We start from the raw sequence: 23,949 nt of genomic DNA on the forward strand, positions 1-23,949 counted from the left end.
CATTTAACCTTCACTTTCACGCTATGAGAAAACAATCATTGCCGTCATCTTAGCATGAGCCTTTGAGAGTGACATAGGCTCATCTGGTTTTGAAAACTGGAAGGAAATGGTCAACTGGAACTGTTTTAAGCTTATTCACTATCAAGCAAATAAATGGTAGTTTAATACATACATCCAAAATTAAGAATATACTCATAAGTAGACAGGGCTCCCTGATGTCTTGTCCCTCCCAGAGTCCTGTCCTAAGCTTGGCAGTCTATCTCTGGGGCTGCTGGAGAATTCCCGTCTGCACTCGAGGATCTACCCTATTGGTGCACGAAGGCACCCTTTTTGGGCCAGAGTTTGATTCTCCTCTTTTCAATTTTTTGCTGCTACATTGAGTCCATAGCAGGTCGGTTTGTCCTACTACAGAGAAGTTAAGAACTTTGTTAAACTGGGGCGCCTGGCTGGCTCATTTGGTACAGCATCTGACTCTTGATCTCAGGGTCATGAGTTCAAGCCCTATGCTGGGTGTACAGATTACTTAAAAAAAATAAAAGAAAGAAAAAAAATGTTAAATAATTTGGTACCAGCCGACATTTCAGGGAGGATTTGAATCAGTGTCTGTCCGGCTCCTAATCCCTCCATTCTGTCTGTATTGATTCCAAATGTATGCCTTTTCCTTTGTTTTCTGCCCTGATTTAAAGTTTCAGTTAAAATCAAAAGATAATTCCATGACAACAAATTTGATCAAAATTAATCCCAACATATTCTTATTATATACAATATAATATGTAAACAAAGTATTGGAAGTATCTACATTAATCAATTCTTTAATCTTAATGATGTTGCCATATTAGGAATTTTTTTTTTTTTTTTTTGGTTTTTACCTTTGCAAACTGAATGTTACCTTTGTTGTCAGAACCGGACGTTAATCTAGAGGAGAGCAGCGATCTCACACACAGAGGACTAAAGTCAAAATGCATTGTGAAATGAATTAAACTTCTCATAATTAGTTATATTTTCTTGACTTATTTTCTTATCAGAATCTTTTAATACGTTTTCTCAATATTATTCACATGCCCCATCTTTCTTTCCCTGACTCTGTTTTTTTTTTATTTTTTTTTTTTTTGTGAGTACCACTCCACATATAGAATGCATTAAGTTTCTAGACTAAAGAACAGATGTTTACAATTATTTTTACCCTTTATGTTCTTTTACAAGGCGTATATTTGGGTAAGTAAAGAGAAATTATTAGGACATTTTAAGATACACGGGCTTCAAAACCTCAGAGTTTTTTATAATTTTATGTGCTTCATACAGAAATAATGCAAACAAGAAAATAACTCCGATAATATTGTAAGATACACATGAATAACATTGGACGGGCATGTAAATATACACACGTGTAGAATCAGAGATACCTGGAAATGCTAACTTCATAGATGCTTACAAATGGTTTTAAATATACTGTAGATGAAATAGCTTAAGATCATTTACTGGGTTCCTTTTGTACGTAAAACACTAAAGCCGAAATAAGTTACTCCTTTTGGAAGACATTCTGGTTTCTCTATGAAAGATAAAATCTTCAGGAAATATGATGAGACCAATCACAAAATAAAATAGCTGACATATGAGATTTGATAGAGTCTTGATCACTGGAATCCAAAGGCAAGTTTATGTCTGTCTGGGTAACATTCCAGACACATTGGTCAATGTACGTAATTGTCTACTTGGCAAGCTCAGGATGAAATATGGAAGTATTTGAAGATTAGCATTAGAATTCTCCTAATACATACTTCTTTCAAAATGATGTTCAAAATTCATCTCATGCAGGATGCCTTCCTGACAGTTTTGGCAGGGAGAATCATCTTTCCTTCTTCAAATGTTGCTGCTGAGAAACGTATTTTCTTTTCAAATTTAAATGAAATCTCTATAAAAGCAGGAAATAAAAACAGTGAGTGAATCAATACAGGTAAGAAAACAACAACTATGAAAATGTTTGTTGAGACTTTCTATTGGGGCTCTTTCCTGGTAATATACGTGTATATATCCATTCACGCACATATATAAATATACATAAATGTGGCTTAATTCTTTCATTGACACTATGAACATTGGAAGGGAGGGGGCAGGGAGGAGAACGTGTCCATGTAGCATCATTGGCATAATAGAAGCTTATCTGTATCAAGATGAAGGGAGACTAGAATCCCACTTTGATCAATCCAATAAACATGTGAAGTACATGGATATGTGGCTACATGTCCATGGTAAGTGAAACACCAGAGTTTTCATGATGAGTAGTAGCTGACATCTCCCACCCACTCACGGTGTATTCCTGATGTGGGGTAAGGTTCAGAGACGCAATGAAAGCCAGTTTAGAAAAAGACTTTAAGGAAAAAGCTTTTGTCTGATGAAGGACTCATGGCTCCATGGAGTGTAGAGACTACTTGGGAATCGTAACTTTTGATCAACAGAACCACAGGAAAAAAGAAATTTTTGAGAACACTTCATCATAGAGGTCGGCCATTTTAAGCCAAGGGATCGGGGAATGGGTCAAAGATAAAATGACATCTGAGAAGTCCTGAAGGAGGTGAGGAAAGAGCTATAACTGATGAGTTCCAGAGGAGGCTTTGAAGCACAGAGAACAAAATTAATGAAACAACTATTAGTAATTACAATACCCTGTGATTTCCAATTTTCTTCAACAAAACAAATAATCGCACGTTTGAAAAAATCCTCTTTATTTTATAAATTAAATATCGGAAATGTTAGTACTTACAAGTGACGTGTTGGGGGACAAAACACATTGTTTCCTTGTATTCTTTCAGGACGACCAAGGCAATACCACTCCCAGGAAGAATTAACCGGCATCTTTCTTTTTAAAAGCAGTGAAGTCGGCAATGAAAATGAGCAATCTATTTGAAAGCTCCCTTTTAACGAGTCCTCACTGATCGTTCTCTTGACCTTTGCCTCAAATAATTGCATTTGCCTGGTAGAACTTAAAAGAAGACATATCTAAGATTCCCCCCCCCCCCCCCGCCCCAAGACGTTCGGGAACAGAGTCCTGTGAACTAGTGAGTGGGGTTTGAAGACTCAGGGGGTCTATTTGCAAAAACATACATCAGAAGGTTTAAGCAGGTACAGTTCACAGAAGTTTCAAGAAAAAAAAAAAGGAAAGATTATAAAGTAGTCTACAGAATTACTTGATAAGAAAACCTTCATTTTCCTGTTCCTCTTTTTTGCAGAACGTGAAATGTTCCATTAACATGATGTTCCATTCCTCTCTAAAAGTCTGATTTATCATCTGGATTTGTGTTCCAAGCACTCATCATTTGAAGGTGACAGAAAATGTTAATTCATTTCGATTACACCAATATTTTGTTTTCAGAGAGTTTATCTATTAAAGTGCTCTCATTTTCACATAGTTTGGGCTGAAGAAAAAACAGCTACTGATTTTATATCGAATTCAATAAACTACCTATGTTTGCCCTGGAGAAAATTCCTTATGTAAATGAATGCCTTTAATGGTGTAGCGATGACTTCTGTAAGCCATTCAGAACACATCAATGTTTAAATCATTTCTGGTGTTAAATTTATTTGAGGTCTGTAACAGAGGAATTCAGCTCCAAAAAAAACCTGTATGATCTCGCATCCGATAACTGGTTTAAAGGCACGGATGTCATCTGAAAAACTAGGATGGTTACGTTGAAAAATGAAAATAGTAAAATAATTAAAAAAGCAACATTTAGCTTTTGACTGAAGTTTAAATGTTGACAACAGAGTTGGAAGGAAAATAAAGCAGGTGTAGAATTACGTGTTTGCAGCTGGGGAGTCTACCTGAATTGGGGAGAGAAACAATAGAATTTAGATAGATCTGGGATTTGATCTACAAAGAGGCCTAGAATTGCAAATGTCAGAAGGGTAGGTAATGGTTGGTATCCATGAAATGTTGAGCCCCGTCTCTGAAAGCAGTTGTCGGGGGTGCGGAGTTTGAACTTTCCTTTAACTTATTTTTTTTTTTACAGTTTATTTATTTATGTTGAGATAGAGAGGGAGAGAAAGAATCCCAAGCAGGCTCACACTGTTAGCCCAGAGCCAGGCATGGGGCTCGAACTCACGTACCACGAGATTGTGACCTGAACCAAAACCAAGAGTCAGATGTTTAACCGACTAAGCCACCCAGCACTCCTAACTTTTTTTTTAATTTACATTTTTGCATATATTTTATAATGTCCAAATATAATTAGATAATAGTAGACGTTTATAATCTCCAGAGTAACAAATGTACAGATACTGGAAGGCACGTGCTTGTTTATTCATTTTGTAGATTTATGTGATTACAGAAAGTTAGGAGATTAACTAGGATACTCAAAAATCAAGTCTCTTAGAAAAACAAAGTTGGATTTAAACATCTTTTGGACCCAGCGCACAAACAGGATCTTACTGCTATACTTTCTGGTATTTCCTATATCTCACTCCCAGTATCCAGAAGGTTCTAGCAACTCTCTTTGATGATGCCAATCCGCCTTTTTTCCAATTTTATTAAAGTAAATCAATGAAAACAAAAAACACTTGGGAACAAAATAGGAAGTAAAGACCTCTTTTCCTCTGGTGGCATTTCCTCAAATGCTACTTAAAAATTCTTCTCCCAAATTTATGTGCTTCTAGGAGAAGTTCTACTTCAAAAATTCTACAGTTTAGGGGCGCCTGGGTGGCTCAGTCGGTTAAGCATCCGACTTTGGCTCAAGTCATGATGTCGTGGTTCATGGGTTTGAGCCCCGCATGGGGCTCTATGCTGACAGCTCAGAGCCTGGAGCCTGCTTCAGATTCTGTGTCTCCCTCTCTCCCTGCCCCTCCCCAACTCATGCTCTGTTTCTCTCAATCAACAATAAATAAACATTAAAAAAGTTTTAAAAAATTCTACAGTTTATCTTACAGATGAAGTGCTCCCAGAAGCCAGACTCTTGCAGTCCCAGCAGCTCTAGGGTCTCAGGATGATGTGCCCCCAGACGTGATATCCTCATCATGGCTGCATCACATCACCTTTCGTGGGGTGAAGACCTCATCAAATCAGTCCTTTGCTCTGCAGGATGACTTCGTGTTCTCAATTTCTATGCCCTTCTAGTCATCATCTCCACACTTGCGGTGCATGTCCAAAAAGTCAATTCTGTCATTATTTGATAAGTACAGTAAAGATATTCTTTTATCACACTCTCCAGATTTAAGTGTCTCTTCTGACACTGTGTGGGTCCAGCTGCTACGTGGCCTTCCCTAGACATACTTTGCATAGAGAATGTGTTTGCATTTTTAAGAGTCATCTGTTATTTTGGTTCCCTCTTCCGTAACAATTTGTGTGATTTCTTGTCTCGTAAAATCATTCTCATCAGAGCGCTTTTTCTTCTAGTTCCTGCATTATTTTACTAGCAAGGAAAATTTGCTATTAAGACGTCTTGTCACCCTTAGGACAGAAAATGGCTGTGGATTTTTAGGTAGCAGTAGATCAATCATTCTTCCATTTACCAGCATGGAAACCAATTTGGTGGAAATGTAATGTGAGAGTATGCCTTGGCTTTTTGAGTTATTACAGCATAATGCCATGTGTAACTGATGCTATTTTCTACATAACAAATTATCCTTATACATTTTTACAATTCATACAGCTTAAGAAAGCATGGCATTAACAAAGATAAGATAAATTCTACCTATTGTAACAAGTTAAAAAAAAAGAGGAAAGAGGGATAAAAACAGTGAAATACAGGAAGAAAGAAAAATAAAAGAGAAAAAAAGGGTAATGAAAGAAGCAATAGAAGTGTGGCCGTACTAATTTTGCCATTGGCATTGCCATCTTTCTGTTGAGTCAGGACAATATGTTCATGGACCGATTTTGGAACCAGATATTGAGTTTAGAATTTTGTGTAATGTTGTATGTATTGTTTACATAAAATATAACCATCAAAACCCCAGAGGATAAATCAGGAAAAAAACATCTCTGACCTCAGCCGCAGCAATTTCTTACTTGACACATCTCCAAAGGCAAGGGAATTAAAAGCAAAAATGAACTACTGGGACCTCATGAAGATAAAAAGCTTGTGCACAGCAAAGGAAACAATCAATAAAACTAAAAGGCAACCAATGGAATGGGAAAAGATATTTGCAAATGACATATCAGACAAAGGGCTAGTATCCAAAATCCATAAAGAACTCACCAAACTCCACACCCGGAAAACAAATAATCCAGTGAAGAAATGGGCAGAAAACAAGAATGGACACTTCTGTAAAGAAGACACCCAGATGGCCAATGGGCACATGAAAAGATGCTCAATGTCGCTCCTCATCAGGGAAATACAAATCAAAACCACACTCAGATACCACCTCACGGCAGTCAGAGTGGCTAAAATGAACAAATCAGGAGACTCTAGATGCTGGCGAGGATGTGGAGAAACAGGAATCCTCTTGCACTGTTGGTGGGAATGCAAACTGGTGCAGCTGCTCTGGAAAACAGTGTGGAGGTTCCTCAAAAAATGAAAAAAAGATCTACCCTATGACCCAGCAATAGCACTGCTAGGAATTTACCCAAGGGATACAGGAGTGCTGAGGTATAGGGGCACTTGTACCCCAATGTTTATAGCAGCACTTTCAACAGTAGCCAAATTACGGAAAGAACCTAACTGTCCATCAACTGATGAATGGATAAAGAAGATGTAATTTATATACACAATGGAATACTGCGTGGCAATGAGAAAGAATGAAATCTGGCCTTTTGTAGCAACATGGATGGAACTGGAGAGTGTTATGCTAAGTGAAATAAGCCATACAGAGAAAGACAGATACCATATGTTTTCACTCCTATGTGGATCCTGAGAAATTTAACAGAAGACCATGGGGGAGGGGAAGGAAAAAAAAAAGTTAGAGAGGGAGGGAGGCAAACCATAACAGACTTTTAAAAACTAAGAACAAACTGAGCGTTGATGGGGGGTGGGAGGGAGGGAAGGGTGGGTGATGGGTATTGAGGAGGGCACCTGTTGGGATGAGCATTGCATCCATGCATTCCATTGCGTGGAAACCAATTTGACAATAAATTTCGTATTAAAAATATTTATATAGAATAGAATGCTTGAGTGGTTCAGTCAGTTAAGTTTCTGACTCTTGATTTAGGCTTAGGTCATGATCTCACTGTTCATGAAATCGAGCCACGCAGCATACTCTGTGTTGAGCGTGGAGTCTAAGAATCTCTGTCTCTCTGCCTCTCCTCCATTCATGCTCTCTCTATCTGTCAAAATAAACTAACATATAATAAAATATATATGTATATACATATATGTATGTATATATACATACATGTATATACATATATATGTATGTATATATATAGATACATGTATATACATATATATGTATGTATGTATATATATGTATATATATGTATATGTGTGTATATATATGTGTATGTGTGTGTATATATATATATATATATGTATATATGTACATATACTATATATATATAGTATGGGGCTCCTGGGTGGCTCAGTCGGTTGAGTGTTCAACTCTTGATTTAGGCTCAAGTCATGATCTGGCAGTTCGTGAGTTCTGGTCCCGCGTTCAGACTCCACAGAGATAGTGTGGAGCCTGCTTGGGATTCTCAGTCTCCCTCTTTCTCTGTCCCTCTCCTGTTCACTCTCTCTCTTTCTCTCCCAAACTAAATACATAAGCATTAAAAAAATTAAAAATAAATTAAAAAAATAAAAAAATATATATTTTAGATTAATAGCTCATGAAGAGAATAATGCATATTTAAATATCAAATTTCCCTATCAATGCCAGAACATGCTCCCCATTTTAGATGGTACCATAGTTTTAATGATCTGCACTTTGCCAGAAATATTTATAGATTACTTTCAACATTTTCATATACCCAGAAATATGTATTTTACTTGTATTTCAAAAGGGTATATATAAATATTAATTTTCATTAATAAATATATTTATTACAGCTGCTTAATAAACAATACAAGCATATAGAGGCAGAGGGAAATTAATATAATCTGAGCATTTATAATTGTGAAGTGATGCTCATTCTGAGTTTATGCAGTACAATTTAAAAGAATACAAATGATGGGGCGCCTGGGCGGCGCAGTCGGTTAAGCGTCCGACTTCAGCCAGGTCACGATCTCGCGGTCCGTGAGTTCGAGCCCCGCGTCAGGCTCTGGGCGGATGGCTTGGAGCCTGGAGCCTGTTTCCGATTCTGTGTCTCCCTCTCTCTCTGCCCCTCCCCCGTTCATGCTCTGTCTCTCTCTGTCCCAAAAATAAATAAAAACGTTGAAAAAAAAATTAAAAAAAATAAAAAAAATAAAAGAATACAAATGAAAATAAATAATAGTGAACTCTTCCTATGTGTTAGACACTTCACGTGAATTTAAGCACTTCTTGTGAATTGTCTCATGTAACCCAGTTTTGATCTTGAAGAATTTCAGGTTATTCAGTTTATTTTAACTATGACAGATCTGAGACTCATAAAGTTTAAGTAGGCCATCCAAATCACTTTTGAAAATGTCAATAATTAACTGACTGTAAATAATTGAAACTGTCCAATCAAAAAACAGAGATTATCAGACTGGGTATAAACAGTAAGATCCAGGTATTTATTGTTTGAAAGAAACACACTTTAGTTTTTCATTATTTATTTATTTATTTGTTTAAATTTTTTTGTTAATTTTTATTTTTGAGAGAGAGAGAGAGAGAGAGAGAGCATGAGTGGTGGAGGGGCAGAGAGAGAGGGAGACACAGTGTAGGAAGCAGGCTCCAGGCTGTGAGCTGTCAGCACAGCGTCCGAGTTGGGGCTCGAACTCACCACAGTGAGATCATGACCTGAGCTGAAGTCGGAGGCTTCCGACTGAGCCACCCAGGCACCCGGAAAGAAACGCTCTTTAAACATAAAAATACAGATAAAGTAGAAGGTGGTAAATTATATAGCACCAATGTGCACATAAAAAGCATGAGAAAAGGATGTGGGTCACATTATTATTAGAAAAATAGAGTTCACAGCATCATTATTAGATAAAAAGAAAATAATGGTAGTCAATTAAAGCAGAGAATATAAAATTTTTTCAGCTATGTACCTCATCATGGAAATTCAACATGCTTGAAAGAAAACATGTAGGTGAAGAAACAGACAAATGCACAGGTGAACATTTTATTTTTATTTATTTTTAATTTGTTTAATGTTTATTTCTGAGAGACAGAGAGAGAAAGAGAGACAGAGTGCAAGTGAGGGAGGGGCAGAAAGAGAGGGAGACAGAGTCCAAAGCAGGCTCCAGGCTCTGAGCTGTCAGCACAGAGTCCGACGGGGGGCTCGAACCCACAAACCATGAGATTATGACATAAACTGAAGTTGGATGCTTAACCGACTGAGACACCCAGGCGCCCCCCAGTTGAACATTTTAATATGATACTCTCAGTAACTGATAGAAAAGTAGGAACCAGATAAGTAAGGCTATAGAATATTGTAAAACCACTATCAAGGAAATTGGTATAATGGACATTACAGCTCACTGCTGAATATACTATTTTTATCCATATCTCGAACACTCACTATGAAAGACTATATGCTGGGCTCCAAAACATGTCTCAATAAATTTCAGTGGATTCAAACAATACACACATTCTCTGACTACAATGGAATTAAATTAGAAGCCAAAAACAATAGTAATAGCAACAATAATAATATTAATAATAAATCTATAAAATTTCCATATATTTTTAAATAACCAGAAGATTCTAAATAACCTCAGCAATATCAGGGGAAAAATAAAAATACTTCAAAATGAAATGGAAGAAAAGACACAATGTAGCAAAATTCTAAAATAAAAACTAAAGCAATGAATAAGGGGGAAATAATTTATAGCTTTACATGTTATATTGGTAAAAGAAGAAAAGTATAAAACTGTTTAAGATCCCAACTTAATATTAGAATAAAAAAAGAGCTACTTAAACCCCAAACAAATACACAGTGGGAAATAACCAAAATGAATGTTCAAGTAAATAATAACAAAAAAAGAAAAACAAAAATTAACAAAATGAAGTGGGTTTATAAAAAATCATATTCATAAACTGTTTAGCAACATGGATCAAACAAAAGAGAGATTATATATTGCTAGTATCTGGAATGAAAGAGAGAAATAAATCACTGCAAATTCTACAGAGAGTAAGAATTTTTATAGGAATATTATGACCTACTTATAAATTTAAAAATTTGTAACAATAAGATACATTTCCCAAGTTCCTTATTAATACAAACTATTAAAGCTGACATAGAAAAAATGAAAATCTTAAAACCCTTAAATCTGTTAAAGAAATTGTATTCATCATCAAATATTTTCCTACCAAAAAAAAAAACTTCTGATGTGCTTATCCAAGTGAATTCTAGCAAACGTTTAAGAAAGAAATAAAAAACTCATACAAGCATCTTTACAAATAGAAAATAGAGGAGCATCCCCCAACTTGTTTTATGAGGCCACAATGACCCCAATCCCAATATCAGACAAGGATATTGCAAGAAAAGAAAATCATTGAACAATATCCCTGATGAATTTAAACTAAAAAAAAAAAAAAAAAAAAAAAAAAAAAAAAAAAAAAAAAAAAAAAAAATTAACAAACAGAATTTAGAAACATATTAAAAAGTAATCGAGCATAACCAAGGCGGGGTTAAGCTAAAGAAGCTTAGTTCAACATTAAAAAATTCATCAAGGGAGTTTACCACATAAGCCAGTAAAGAAGACAAAAAAATATTTATGTTCATCAAACATAGAAAAGGCATTTGGAAAAAAATCAGCATCCATCCATTCACAAAGAAAACAAAGGAGTGGGGCACTTGGGTGGTTCAGGGAGTTAAGCATTTCACTCTTGATGTCACCTGTGATCTCAGGTCATGATCAGGTTATAATCTCATGGTTGGTGGGTTTGAGTCCCAGGTGGGGCTTTGCACTGCCAGCGTGAAGCCTGCTGGGGATTCTCTCTCCCTCTTACTCTGCCCCTCCCCTGCTCTCCCTCTCTCTCTCCCTCTCTCTCTCTCTCTCTCAAAATAAATAAATAAACTTAAAACTAAAATGAAAAACGAAGGAATGTAGCTGTCTTTGTGACTTACTCTACTTCTGTCAGTGTCTGTCTGACTTGAGCCTCGTGTTTCGTCTCTCCATGGTCAGGTTTTCTCTTGTGTGGGATGTGTGGCTATTGGGTGTATTTGTGTGGGGCAGAGCACACATTCCAAGAAAGCCCTTTGCTGAGTCCTTTCTGACCCGTCCTTGGTCCTTGTTCCTGCCAGGAGGGATCCCTGTCCCTGTGAGGCTTCTTCATCAGCCCTCACTCTCTGCTCACACACCCCCTTCCTCTGGAGTCTCTACTCATGGGAAACTCACTAAATACATTACATTTATGTTTTACTGAGACCTGTAGCTTCCTCGGATCTTAGTTTTGTTTTCCATGAGGTCTGGAAAAGGGTGAAATGCTATCCTGGATAACTGTGAGGGAGCATGAAGGAAGCAAATATATCTAATTCACACAGATGTATCTTTTAATAGGCAACCTTCCCATCTCCGTGTTAAATCTATTATATGTGTAGAGCATTGAGCACAGCCTCTGGGAAGATAAAGGCCTTCATTCCTTGATGTGTATTGTTTTGGGGCAGTTCTCTCTGGTGTTTGAGCAGAGGTGAATTATAGTAGAAATGGCAAGCCAGGGATACAACTGGGGAGGCAAGTGAGAAGCTGGTAGGAAAAACAAAATACTGTGGGAAAATGTCTGAAGTGTCTGATATTCAGGAAGTGCTCAGAGGTTCACATGCTCAACAAAGATGTCCACAGATGAGCGGCCAACAGTTGGTAAATCTGGAAGCAAGATTTGGTGATGAAGGAAGGGAGTCTGTGCTTCCGGTCACTCTACTAAGTGACATAGATCAGTTGCCCAGCCATGGAGGAAACGTATAAAAGAAATGAAGCCTCCAGAAAACTGTATCCAAGTCAAAGACTCTGGCTTCTTGTAATTTTAGATGTAAAATAACTATCTACATGGAAATGACTACAGTTAGAGCACAGACTTCCCCGCCAACTTGCCACCTGGGATGTGAAAATAGGTCAGGACTAGGGTGATCCACTAGACCAAGGGTTTACTAACCACAGCTGGCGGGCCGGTTCTGGTTTTGCCCATCGAGTTTTACTGAAACAGAGCCACTCTCACTTTTTATGTGTTGTCTGTAGCTGCTCTTGTCTACATTGGCAGAGTTGAGTAGGAGAGATTTCATACCTTACAAAGCCTAAAATAGTTACTAACTGGCCCATGTTAGAAAAAAAAATGTCCTGACCCATGCACACTACATGCGTGGAGTCGCAGTTTTAGCACATCTTACACTTTCTCCAGATACCTAAGCAATTGAGGAAGGTATAGGTAATCATGAAGAAAAAAATTAGCCTCACCATTTGAGGTGTCATGGAATAAGGGAAAAAACTAAAAAAATTTCACTCTGAAGCCCGATTGGTTAACCATCACGGCTTTTGGACACTCCATGGAGTTGTTCTCTGCCTGCTTAAATCTGTGGGTCTTATATTTCTAAGTAGATTGTGTGATCCTTAAAGAAATCTCAGATATTTCTGTGTGTGTGTGTGTGTGTGTGTGTGTGTGTGTTTTCTACCTCATAGTTCTCTTGACAGAGTAGATATTTTAGCAGGCATGATTTGGAATGAATTAAATCAATGTTAGGGTAAGTACATAATGTAATATTAATTATCTTTTATCATAATTTCTGAATGTTATTAATATTACATAATAATACATGCATTAGAGGATCTCAGTGCTGTTCATTATGAACTTCTTCGATTCCAGCACTGTATTATAGCATGTATTAAAATATTTCGATAAAAGCAATGCAAATAACATCTATTTGCTTCTGTTTATATATTAAGAGGCATAGATGGCTATCTTATGGTAATGACATGGTTAAATTACCCTCTAAGTCAATATGTTTTCAATTGGAACATATCCAAAAAGACACTCAGAATACCAACTTAGTATCACTCAATTGCAGCTATAATATAGGAAAGTTTGAATATGTTAGTTTACACAACCAAATTAAATACCGCATTTTAGAGCATCAATAAATATTAAATTATGTAAGCTATTGACACTCTTTTTTGGTAACTACTAATTCTCTTAGTTAGCTAAGAGAGTTTTCTACTATTAGTGTATGACCTGAGGGAAATGTAAGCTATTTTCTTTCAATTTTATCTTCTGTATCATAGAACTCTTCTATAGTGAATATGAGTACAAAATTATTCTAGGGATTGAAGTGATTAAACTAAATAAGGAAGGAAGAGTAGGAATTTCTGAGCAAAAGTTCCTCTGACCATAGGAGCCATTTTGCTATAGTAATCTTCTCTAAGTACTAGAAGTGACAGCAGTGTGGACACTTTCTACATTTACTATAGAAAAGGTGCTATTACTAGGAATGTATCCAAAGGATCCAGGAGTGCTGGTTCATAGGGGCACTTGTACCCATGTTTTTAGCAGCACTTTCAACAATAGCCAAATCATGGAAAAAGCCCAAATGGCCATCAACTGATGAATGGATAAAGATGTAGTTTATATATACAGTGGAATACTACTTGGAAATGAGAAAGAATGAAATCCTGCCATTTGCAACAATGTGGATGGGACTGGAGGGTATTATGCTCAGTGAAATAAGTCAGTCAGAGAAAGATAACATACGTTTTCACTCATATGTGGAACTTGAGAAACTTAACAGAAGACCATGGGGGAAGGGAAGGGAAGGGGAAACAACAGTTTCAAACAGAGAAGGCAAATCCATAAAAGACTCTTAAAGACAGAGAACAAATTGCAGGTTGATGATGGCGGGGAGAGGGGAAAATGGGTGAGGGGCATTGAGGAGGGCACTTCTTGGGAAGAGCACTGGATGTTGTATGTTAAGTGATGAATCATGGGAATCTACCCTGAAACCAAGAGCACACAGTATACACTGTTAGCTAACTTGACAATAAATTATATTTAAAAAATATATATATATACATATATATATATATATATACACACACACACACACACACAGGTATATGTATATGTACATACAGAGAGAGAGAGAGAGAAAAGGTGCTAGAATGCACTGCATAAAGTAAATATTTTTCTGTTCTGCCTAAATCATAATTCTATGTTCTATTAAGTGTTTCTCATATATTTTTTAAAGTTTTATTTATTTATTTGTTTATTTAGAGAAAATGCATGCATGCATGAGTGGGGGAGGGGCAGAGAGCGAGAGAGAGAGAATCCCAAGCACGATCTGCACTGTCAGCACAGAGCCCGATGTGGGGCTCAAATCCCAGAACCATGAGATCATGACCTGAGCCGAAATCAAGAGTTGCACACTCAAGGGACTGAGCCACTTAGGTTCCCCCCCGCCCCCCAAGTGCTTCTCATAGTTTTACAATAACTTCTCTTTTGAGAATTGCATCAGAATAGAGTTCCTGAAGAACCCATCCTCTAAGTCAGTGCCTGCTTCCTTCACGATGATAGAATGTCCTAGCACACTGAGAGACACCCATCTGGGTCATTCACCATAGGTTCCGGGTTCTAGGAATGCTCTTCAAGTTCTAGGGTTCAAGTTCTAGGAATGCTCTTCAGCCAGCTAATCCTAGCAGGGATAATTTTTAGAAAAACAGTTAAATTGCATCCAATTCAAATATACTAATTGACAAAATCAATGCTAAAGTATTTATTATACAGAGATCTTAACTTTTAATATATCGATCGATGCTCTTTGTTTACATAGTGCAGACATCCCAAGTGGATAAGACTTCTTAGGATTAAAAACTACACATTTGAAAGGTATTTGGAGAATCCACAATCAGAGCACAGGGCGTTGTCAGTATCTTGTGCCATTTGTAGAGACAAACTTCTCCAATCTAGTGACTGTTTTTGTTTCTGTTTCTCTAAAGGTTGTGGCTGATTAGAAATAGGATTCCATTGAGCTGGTGCCTGAACTTCAGGCCTTTGGTCTGTCTTTTTCCCTGACTCCTGTCTTGTGCAATGTTACAGGACGTTTTCATTATCTTCTAAAATGAATATGACCTTGATGAAAACATTTTGGACATTAATTATTTTTATCCTACCGGATGGGTATATATTTAGATTAATCAAAGATATAAAACTATGAAGGACAGACTTGAAAACTACTATAGAAGGTAACATAAAAACATATTGTTATATGAAAATCGTATCCAACCGTGCACGAACTCAACAAATATATTGCTAAAACCATTATTTTTTACTCTTCTTTTTCCCTCTCATCCCTCCCTCCACTACTTCTTCTCTTCATCTGATTAAAAAAAAGTGCTACAAATTCAGATTTTTTTTTTTTTTAATTTTTTTTCCACGTTTATTTATTTTTGGGACAGAGAGAGACAGAGCATGAACGGGGGAGGGGCAGAGAGAGAGGGAGACACAGAATCGGAAACAGGCTCCAGGCTCTGAGCCATCAGCCCAGAGCCCGACGTGGGGCTCGAACTTCACGGACCGTGAGATCGTGACCTGGCTGAAGTCGGACGCTTAACCGACTGCGCCACCCAGGCGCCCCAAGATTTTAAAAACGTGCTCTTAAGAATCTACTAAGGACCAACGATTGATCTTATTTTGATACAGAAATAAATCCTTTCGGAGGCCTTCACTTCCAAATAAATAGAGTTATTTTAGCTCATGTAATTTAATTTTACTCTGGAGAACTCCTTCCAATGTTTTTGAAGACTGGTTTCATGCTATTTCCCATCAGACTTCATTTCTAAGAAAATGAATTTTTTTGGAAGTTTGGTGATACACAGCATACGAGAGACTATTATTAAAAATATTTACATAGTACAAGACTCTAATGTTATGTGCAGTTCTGTGTATTTTGTGACCTATCTTATCACTCATATAATAATGGAAGGGAAATAAATTCTTCTTCCCTGGATTAGGGAACTGAATTTGTGTAAGTATCACCAAGAAAGCATAGACTTAAATTGTAAGTGAATGACCTCTTTCCTTTTTACAGTAAAAATTCCCATTAATGCCGGTTTACTACTAAGTTCTATAACTTCATCCTTTTCTTCCAGCAGACAGAATTTTTCACCTGTAGAAATAGCATTGCAGCTGTTGATTATTTCCTAATCTTGATATATTAAAATGGGACAAAATGTTTCCTCCAGAGCATCTGAAATGTGCTCTCCAGTCCTCTCCTTCTTTCCTCAATAGCATTCGGTGTAAGAGTCCTTTCTATTCACAGTGGATTTAATAAATTAGATACCATATTTTAGATTTTTGTGTATTACTATTATTGGCACCCACAATAGAAACATTTTTACATGAGTAGGGGTGTATCTGGCTCATGGAGACTGATACCACAGGAAGCAAACGTATTTACAATAACAACAAAAACTATGGAGAGGAAATTCAAGTTCATGTTATGGGATGCACATAGAGCAGGATGTATATTCACAAATATAAGCTCAGATAACAAGTAAATGATAAAAGAAAGAGAAATCACCAAAAATAAATGATACTGCTTTCCAATTTTTTTTCCACTGAAAATCGACAGATGCCGCTGAGAACACGAAATTCAGAAGAGAGATTTGCTGCTTTCAGTGAAGCCTTTAATTGTCATCTCTTTTGAGACTTAAAGAGAACACTTACCTCGCCTGACTAGAGTCAAGTATACTCATTGTCGAAGTTATTTTGTGGCTCCATTTCTATAAAGGAGAAACATCATCATGTTCTCTTTTGATTCCTATCGAGGCTTCTACTGGTGATCCTATGTTTAAAACTGTGATATTTGAAGACTCACACATCTAGATCGACACTTTATCTCTAACCACTTATTAGCGGAGTAATCTTGAGAAAATCACTCAAGTTCTATATGTTGTTCCCCACCTCATGAGATTGTTAAAGCATGTCAACTGGACATTTACTGTAAGACTGCCTATTAATTAATACAGTTTCACTCATATACAAATACTCTGTAAATGTTAACGGTAATTACTATTCGGTCAGTTAGTATTGGCATTACACATGGATTACCTTGCCACATACCAGAGAAATCTTTCTTGCCATTTTATCTAATGACCATACTTACTTACAACCTAAATAAAATACATTGGTTCTGTATGGCCGTTATCTTCCATGGCCTTCCAACGGAATTTAATTGGCCTCCTTCACTTCTTTCAGGGTCCCCGGGGTAGAGGTGGTGAAGGCACAGGTGTGCCTGAATATAAGAATATAAGAATATCTCTGTGTGTTCATTTGCATGTATGTACCTGTTTGTGTTTATGTGTATTTTTAGGCCCCCAGCAGAGTCAGACAAGTTAAAAATCGTTAGAGGAGGGTTGCATTGGGGCAAAATGCACCTGCACTTCCCACCTCCTTCTATACAACCAGCCCTGTTGGGTGTACTCGAATTCATCCCCTGCTTACGGGCGTGCTGGGTTTCTACCTTCCTCTCTGGCCACTCCTTAATATTTTTCTTTGAATATCCTGCCGGACTCTGTTGAATTGGGAGCTCTTCAGTGCTTGACGGTAGACGTTCTTTTACTTCTCAATTAATATTATTTTCTTAGAGAGACTACGCTCATCTTCATGGCTTCAATTATTGCTGACTCACAAATTGTGTCTCTAATACAAATCTCTCTAAAGATTTTCAAGTATGTATATTTAAATATTCATTTGATGTCTACAGGCATATCCAAAGGCCAAAGCTGAACTCATAATCTTTCTCCTAAACATGTTCTTGGCACAGTGCTTAGGTAAAATGTGGTCTTTTGCCTACACTGCCAGATATTTGACACAATTCCATGCTTTTATACAGTTTATTACACTTGGCCTATGGCTGTTCAATAAATATATTAGTAGTTATTATTATTAATTATATAAAAATAACCTTTGCCATGGTAATTGATCTGTGGTAAAAGATAAGTAAATTATTTTAATAACAGTTAGCTATCAGCTCTTCTGATTTGCATAATTCATTTTCATATCTCGAATTCAGTTAGTGAACCACATTGCTCATTAAGTATTGTCCAGGCAAAGAACAAACATACCACCACAGAACATGCTTTCATTGGTGTCTGTCTAATTACTTGCCCACTAAGACAATATCTATAAGTGCAAAATGAGGTGGAAAACGGATTCAATTTTCTACATTATCAGAGAAAAAGCATATGCTCTACATATCTGCATAGCATATCATTGTCGAATATAATCTCTTTAAAGGGTGGCGTCCACACGAGTTGGCTTGAAGACACATTGAGTTATGAGTTATATACTTCCCAGGCATGTCCCCCTGAAGTCTGCACGTCCTGGATCACAGTGCTGGTGCTCTGACTTGCATTCTGAGACCATAAACATGCAGAAATTGGAGAAAACGTAAACATTTTCAGCGCCACCCAGTAAAATAATTTAATTATGGGTTCAATGTTTAAATAAAGCATCATTTGGGAGTAGCCTTGGCGAATTCTGACAGTAACCCATTTTCTGAGCAGCAAACTTGAACTTATAACAATAGAAAGCTGGGTTTGAGAAGTAGTTATTGAATAGATTCAACACGAATTGTTCCTTCTTCCTATTTCTAGGCTGCCAGCTCCTGCTGTGGAAAACTGCAAATGTATTCTTGGCTCTCTTCCAAATGTATGACTTCAATGCTGATTGGAAGGAAATATGCCTACCGATCCCTTCTCCATCCCCCTTCCCCAGTGATGAGGTTTTGGGGTGACAGTGAGGTTCATGGGGTCTGGAGCAGATGACCAAGAAAGAAGTTTTGAAGACATCTTTGGTACAAAAAGGTGAATTATTGAAGCCCTGGGACAGGAGACTTGGGCAGGAAGAGCTGCCCCAGGACCATGGGGAGAGACAGGTTTTATACTGGGGTTGGGGGTGACATAAAGTCCATGAGGAAGTTTCCAGTGAGACTTTCATATGCTAAAGAAGACTCCCAGGATACTGGAGGCCTAGCTATTGTCAAGCTAATGCTGTTTGTCCCTCTAGCAAAGCATTTACATTAAGACAGTAGGGACTTCCTGGAAAAATGTTTTACTCTGCCAGTCGCAAGTATTTGTCAATGGGCTGCAGGTTATAAAAAATTTAGTTCTATCTGCCATTTTCTCCTGCCTTTGTTTCCTACATCACTCTGGAGGGGTGATGGAGACTTAGGTCCTGCAGGACTGTGATCTCTATCAGTTAACCATTTGTTTTCCTCCTTTCCTTTGTTCTTGGGCAGCCAGCAGTGTCTGAGGAATACCGCACATCCTATGAGGGGTGGGGGGGGGGTGTTTGTGACCTGTCAGCTTGCCTTATGCTCCCTCATCACCAGTCCCCTGGCTGCTGTGCTCTACGTCAGTGCTTTTTCCCAGTAGATTTGCGGTGTTGGCCATCCATCCCAATCTAGATTCTTGCAGGGCATTAAAATTAAGTGGGACATCATACTACCTCACCAAAGCCACTTATCCTCTTTTGTCTCGGTTTCCTCATCTGTTAGATGGGAGAGTAGTAATATCCATAGCATAGTGTCATTTCGGTGATGGGGACTAAATGAGCTAATCATGAAGTGCATAGAACTTGGATGGCCCATAGTGGGGACTCTGTACATACAACCTTTTATTACCGTTTTTATTATTATCATCATCTGTAGTAATAGTAGTTGGAACATTAGTATTAGAATTGATGACCTTCAAAAAACTACCTTACATTACTTGGTAATTACCTTTTTGTAAGTCAGAGTTCAGGTACAGGCCCTTATTACTACTTGCACAATAAAAGCTCTATAAAGACCTAGTGGCAATATTATTACCAACAATGGAAGTAGGGACAGCTTCAAAGGCTCCTCGTGCTCTTGAGAACAAGTTTTGCCCCTCTGAGTTTTAGGAATGTTCAGATTCTTTGCCCCAGCCCTTATATAACTTAGGTGTGATATTAACATAATCACTTTCCAAGAGTAAGCAGATGTTTTTTTGTTGTTGTTTTGTTTTGTTTTTTGCCCTCTTGGCTACAGGTCAAATACTAGGTGATACTTAGAGCCTTTCCTGACTGACATGAACAGTCATCCCTTGTGGAATTTCCTGAGAGCCACAGTCCAGCCATATTCAGGTTACACAGAATAATTTTTCATTTTTTTCATTTAAAAATTTTTTTTTTTTAAATTTTTTTTTTTTCAACGTTTATTTATTTTTGGGACAGAGAGAGACAGAGCATGAACGGGGGAGGGGCAGAGAGAGAAGGAGACACAGAATCGGAAACAGGCTCCAGGCTCCGAGCCATCAGCCCAGAGCCCGACGCGGGGCTCGAACTCCCGGACCGCGAGATCGTGACCTGGCTGAAGTCGGACGCTTAACCGACTGCGCCACCCAGGCGCCCCATCATTTAAAAAATTTTTAAGTTTATTTATTTATTTTGAGAGAAAGAGAATGTGCGAGCAGAGGAAGGGTAGAGAGAGAGGGACAGAGAGAATCTCAAGCAGGCTCTGTGCTGTTGTAGCAGGATTCTTGCACAGAGTCTTGACCCTGAAGCTTTTCTTTCCAGGAAGCAACTTTATTCATGCCAGCACGACTCAGTTGGGCTCCTACCCGAAGAACTGAGCCCCAAACACCACCTGGAGTAGTTTTTTATAGGTCTTCTATTTCTTTGTCTCCCATATGTGGTAACATGCAAACATGCTGTCTGATTAAGTGGTCTCATGTTACAAGGTCATGAGGGATGTCACCTACGCATATAGCCATGTTGCCTTGTTTTGTTTTGTTTTGGTTTGTTTTTGTTTTTTATTTTTGGCATTTTTTTTCCATGGGTGGGGACCCTACCACACTGTCAGCACAGAGACTGATATGGGGCTGAATTTCATGAACCGGGAGATTATGACCTGAGCCAAAATCAAGAGTCAGACGCTTAACCTACTGAGCCACCCAGGCGCGCCTCATTTTTTTTTTTTTAATTAATAGAGGGTTGCAAAGGACAGTTTATATGGGAGGTCTTTAATTTTATAATTCAACTGGGGGTACGCTGAGGATAGCGGATCAAAATCATTGTAGATGCAACAGGAACCTGATAGCACAAGTGGTTATTCACCAATGATGGAATGAGGCAAAGCAAGAAGCTGCAATCTGTTAGGACTGTCAATTTTTAAAGTTCTCTTCCAGGGAAAAAAAGAGAGAGAGAAAATTGCTTTTAATGGCAAAGACCCTGCCTTGTTGTCTAACACTGCCTCTTGAACCTTTAGGCTGCAACTTTGTCTCTTCTGATGGGAGATCTTGATTTAGACAAGACTCTGTATTTTATTATTTGATATCTAAAAATTGTTTACAGTAACTGCATATAAATGTTAACATTAAATATATTACTATTATTATTTTTAAACGAACATTCAGTGAAATAGAACACTTCACTGTTTTAAAATGTTGAATGGTAGTATTAGTTTAACTCTCCTACTTTCCTCTTCTTCTTACACTCCACTGCTCAAAAACTGTTATTGGTTCTTACATGAAACTCTTATTCTCTCTTTCTCTTTCTCTACTCCAAATTAAAATGGTATCAGTAGGCTCTAAAGTTGGCAGATAATGTATTTCATGTCCTGGGTTCCATTCTTAAATATAAAGCTTCTTTGTTCAATGACACCTGTACCTAAAATTTTCTAAATAATACAATAATCTGTGTTTCACACCTCCTACTGTGCCTGGTTAGAGAAATAATAATACCTGCTCACGAATTTTCCTGAGGCTGCTAATTTCAAATATCCCGTGCCCATGTCTAGTTAATTCAATTGTATTGAGGGTAGTTAAGGGTTGGCAAGGATGTGGAAAAAAAAGAACTCTCATACCCTAGGAGTGCAAATTGGTACAGCCACTATAGAAAACAGTATGGAGTCTCCTCAAAAAATTAAAAATACAATTACCATATGACCCAGTAATTCTACTACTAGGTATCTATCTAAAGAACACTGAAAACACAAATTCAAAAAAGATATATGCACCACTCTGTTCATTGGAGCATTAGTTACAATAGCCAAGAAATGGAAACAACCCAGGTGTCCATTCATCAATGAATAAATAAAGTAAATGTGGTGCACACACACACACACACACACACAGGAATATTACTCAGCCACAAAAGAGAATGAAATCTTGCCATTTGCAACCACATGGATGGATCTAGAGATATAATAATAACTAAAATAAGCCAGACAGAGAACGGCAAATACCATCTATTTTCAGCTATATGTGGAATTTAAGAAAAAAAAATGAACAAAGAAAAAAGACAAATAAAATAACAGACTCTTGAATACAGAGAACAAACTAGTGGTTGCCGGAGCAGAGGTGGGTGGGGGAATAAGAATACCTTTATCATGATGAGCACTGTGTAAGGGACAGAATTCTTGAATTATTATCTTGTACACCTGAAGCGAATGTAACACTGTATGTTAATTATACTTCAGTATAAAAATGGTGTAGATGATAGTATGTTCATTAGGATAAGGCTGAGCTCAAAATGCAGTAGTTCAAATAAAATTAAAGGTAATTTCTTTGTAGGGTAAAAATCCAGTATGGGTGGAGGGGCGCCTGGGTGGCTCAGGCAGTTGAGCGTCAACTTCGGCTCAGGTCATGGAACTCACAGCTCGTGAGTTTGAGCCCCACGTCGGGCTCTGTGCTGATAGCTCGGAGCCTGGAGCCTGCTTCGGATTCTGTGTCTCCCTCTCTCTCTCTGCCCTTAACCCACTCACATTCTGTCTCTGTCTCTCTCAAAAATAAACAAACATTAAAAACAAAACCTAGGATGGGTGGAGCTCTACTCTTGGAAGTATCCCAGGAAGCCAGGCTAGCAGCATCTCTGCCCTCCTCAACATGTAGCTTCCAAGATTAATCCAGTTCTCACTATTCACTTTCCACTGGTAAGAACATAGAGACTTCTAAAAGCAAGGAGGCTGAAAACACAGCTTCCCTGGGCACATGGGTATTTAAGAGGAAGGCAAGGATGAGTTTTGGGGAACAGTCAGCAGGCTCTAAAATACATCATAACATAGGCTTGCTGATGGTTGGGTCTCCCAATAGTGCAAATATTATTGGGTGCATTGCAGGTACCCAGAGCATCATAATCTACCCAGGACCAGAAGTTAGAGAGCAAGTGCAGGTGGGCATAATAAAAGGGGACACCGTTTTGGAGGTGCCACTGAAAAGGAAAGCAAACTGTACACACAAAAACAGGCAGATCACATGTATCCTTTTGTTTAACAAAATTAAGACATTTATTTATGTTTTTTCAACCTTTATTTTTGAAAGTTTATTAATTTTGAGAGAGACAGAGACAACATGAGTGCGAGGGGGTCAGAGAAAGAGGAGACAGAGAATCCCAAGCAGGCTCTATGTTGCCAGAGCAGAGCCCAACGTGGGGCTCCTACTCACGAACCAGGGAGATTGTGGCCCGAGCCACAGCTAAGGGTCGGATGCTTAACCAACTGAGCCGCCCAGGCGCCCCGAGACTTTTATTAGAACAGACACTTCTCTAACCACCACAGTGGTTGTGTGTTGAGAACATGATGGAACAAGCGGGATTGAGATAGGCGACATCAACAGGAGTAGCATCAGTAATTTCCAAAGCACTGCCAGTGTCCATCTTGTTTAATGGTAGAGATAAGAGCAGAGCAAGGCCACTGGGGGGCAGAAAGAAGATATCAGAGCATATATGTGACCAAATCCCAATGTATTATGAAGAAATGAGTAATATCAATACACTTGTCACCTGTTCAGAGATTCAAAGGACAAAGACTGAGTGCTTTTCTACTGTCATTATCATTTCTGTTCCTTGGATATTATCATCTGTTATTTCCTGTGGCCTGGGGTGGGTGGGTAAGCAGTTATGCACTCATAAATTTCTGAGTATTCGGAAGGAAGAAGTGGGTGGAAATTC

The sequence above is a fragment of the Lynx canadensis genome, chromosome A1 (assembly GCF_007474595.2).
Source record: "Lynx canadensis isolate LIC74 chromosome A1, mLynCan4.pri.v2, whole genome shotgun sequence".
Lineage (NCBI taxonomy): Eukaryota > Metazoa > Chordata > Mammalia > Carnivora > Felidae > Lynx > Lynx canadensis.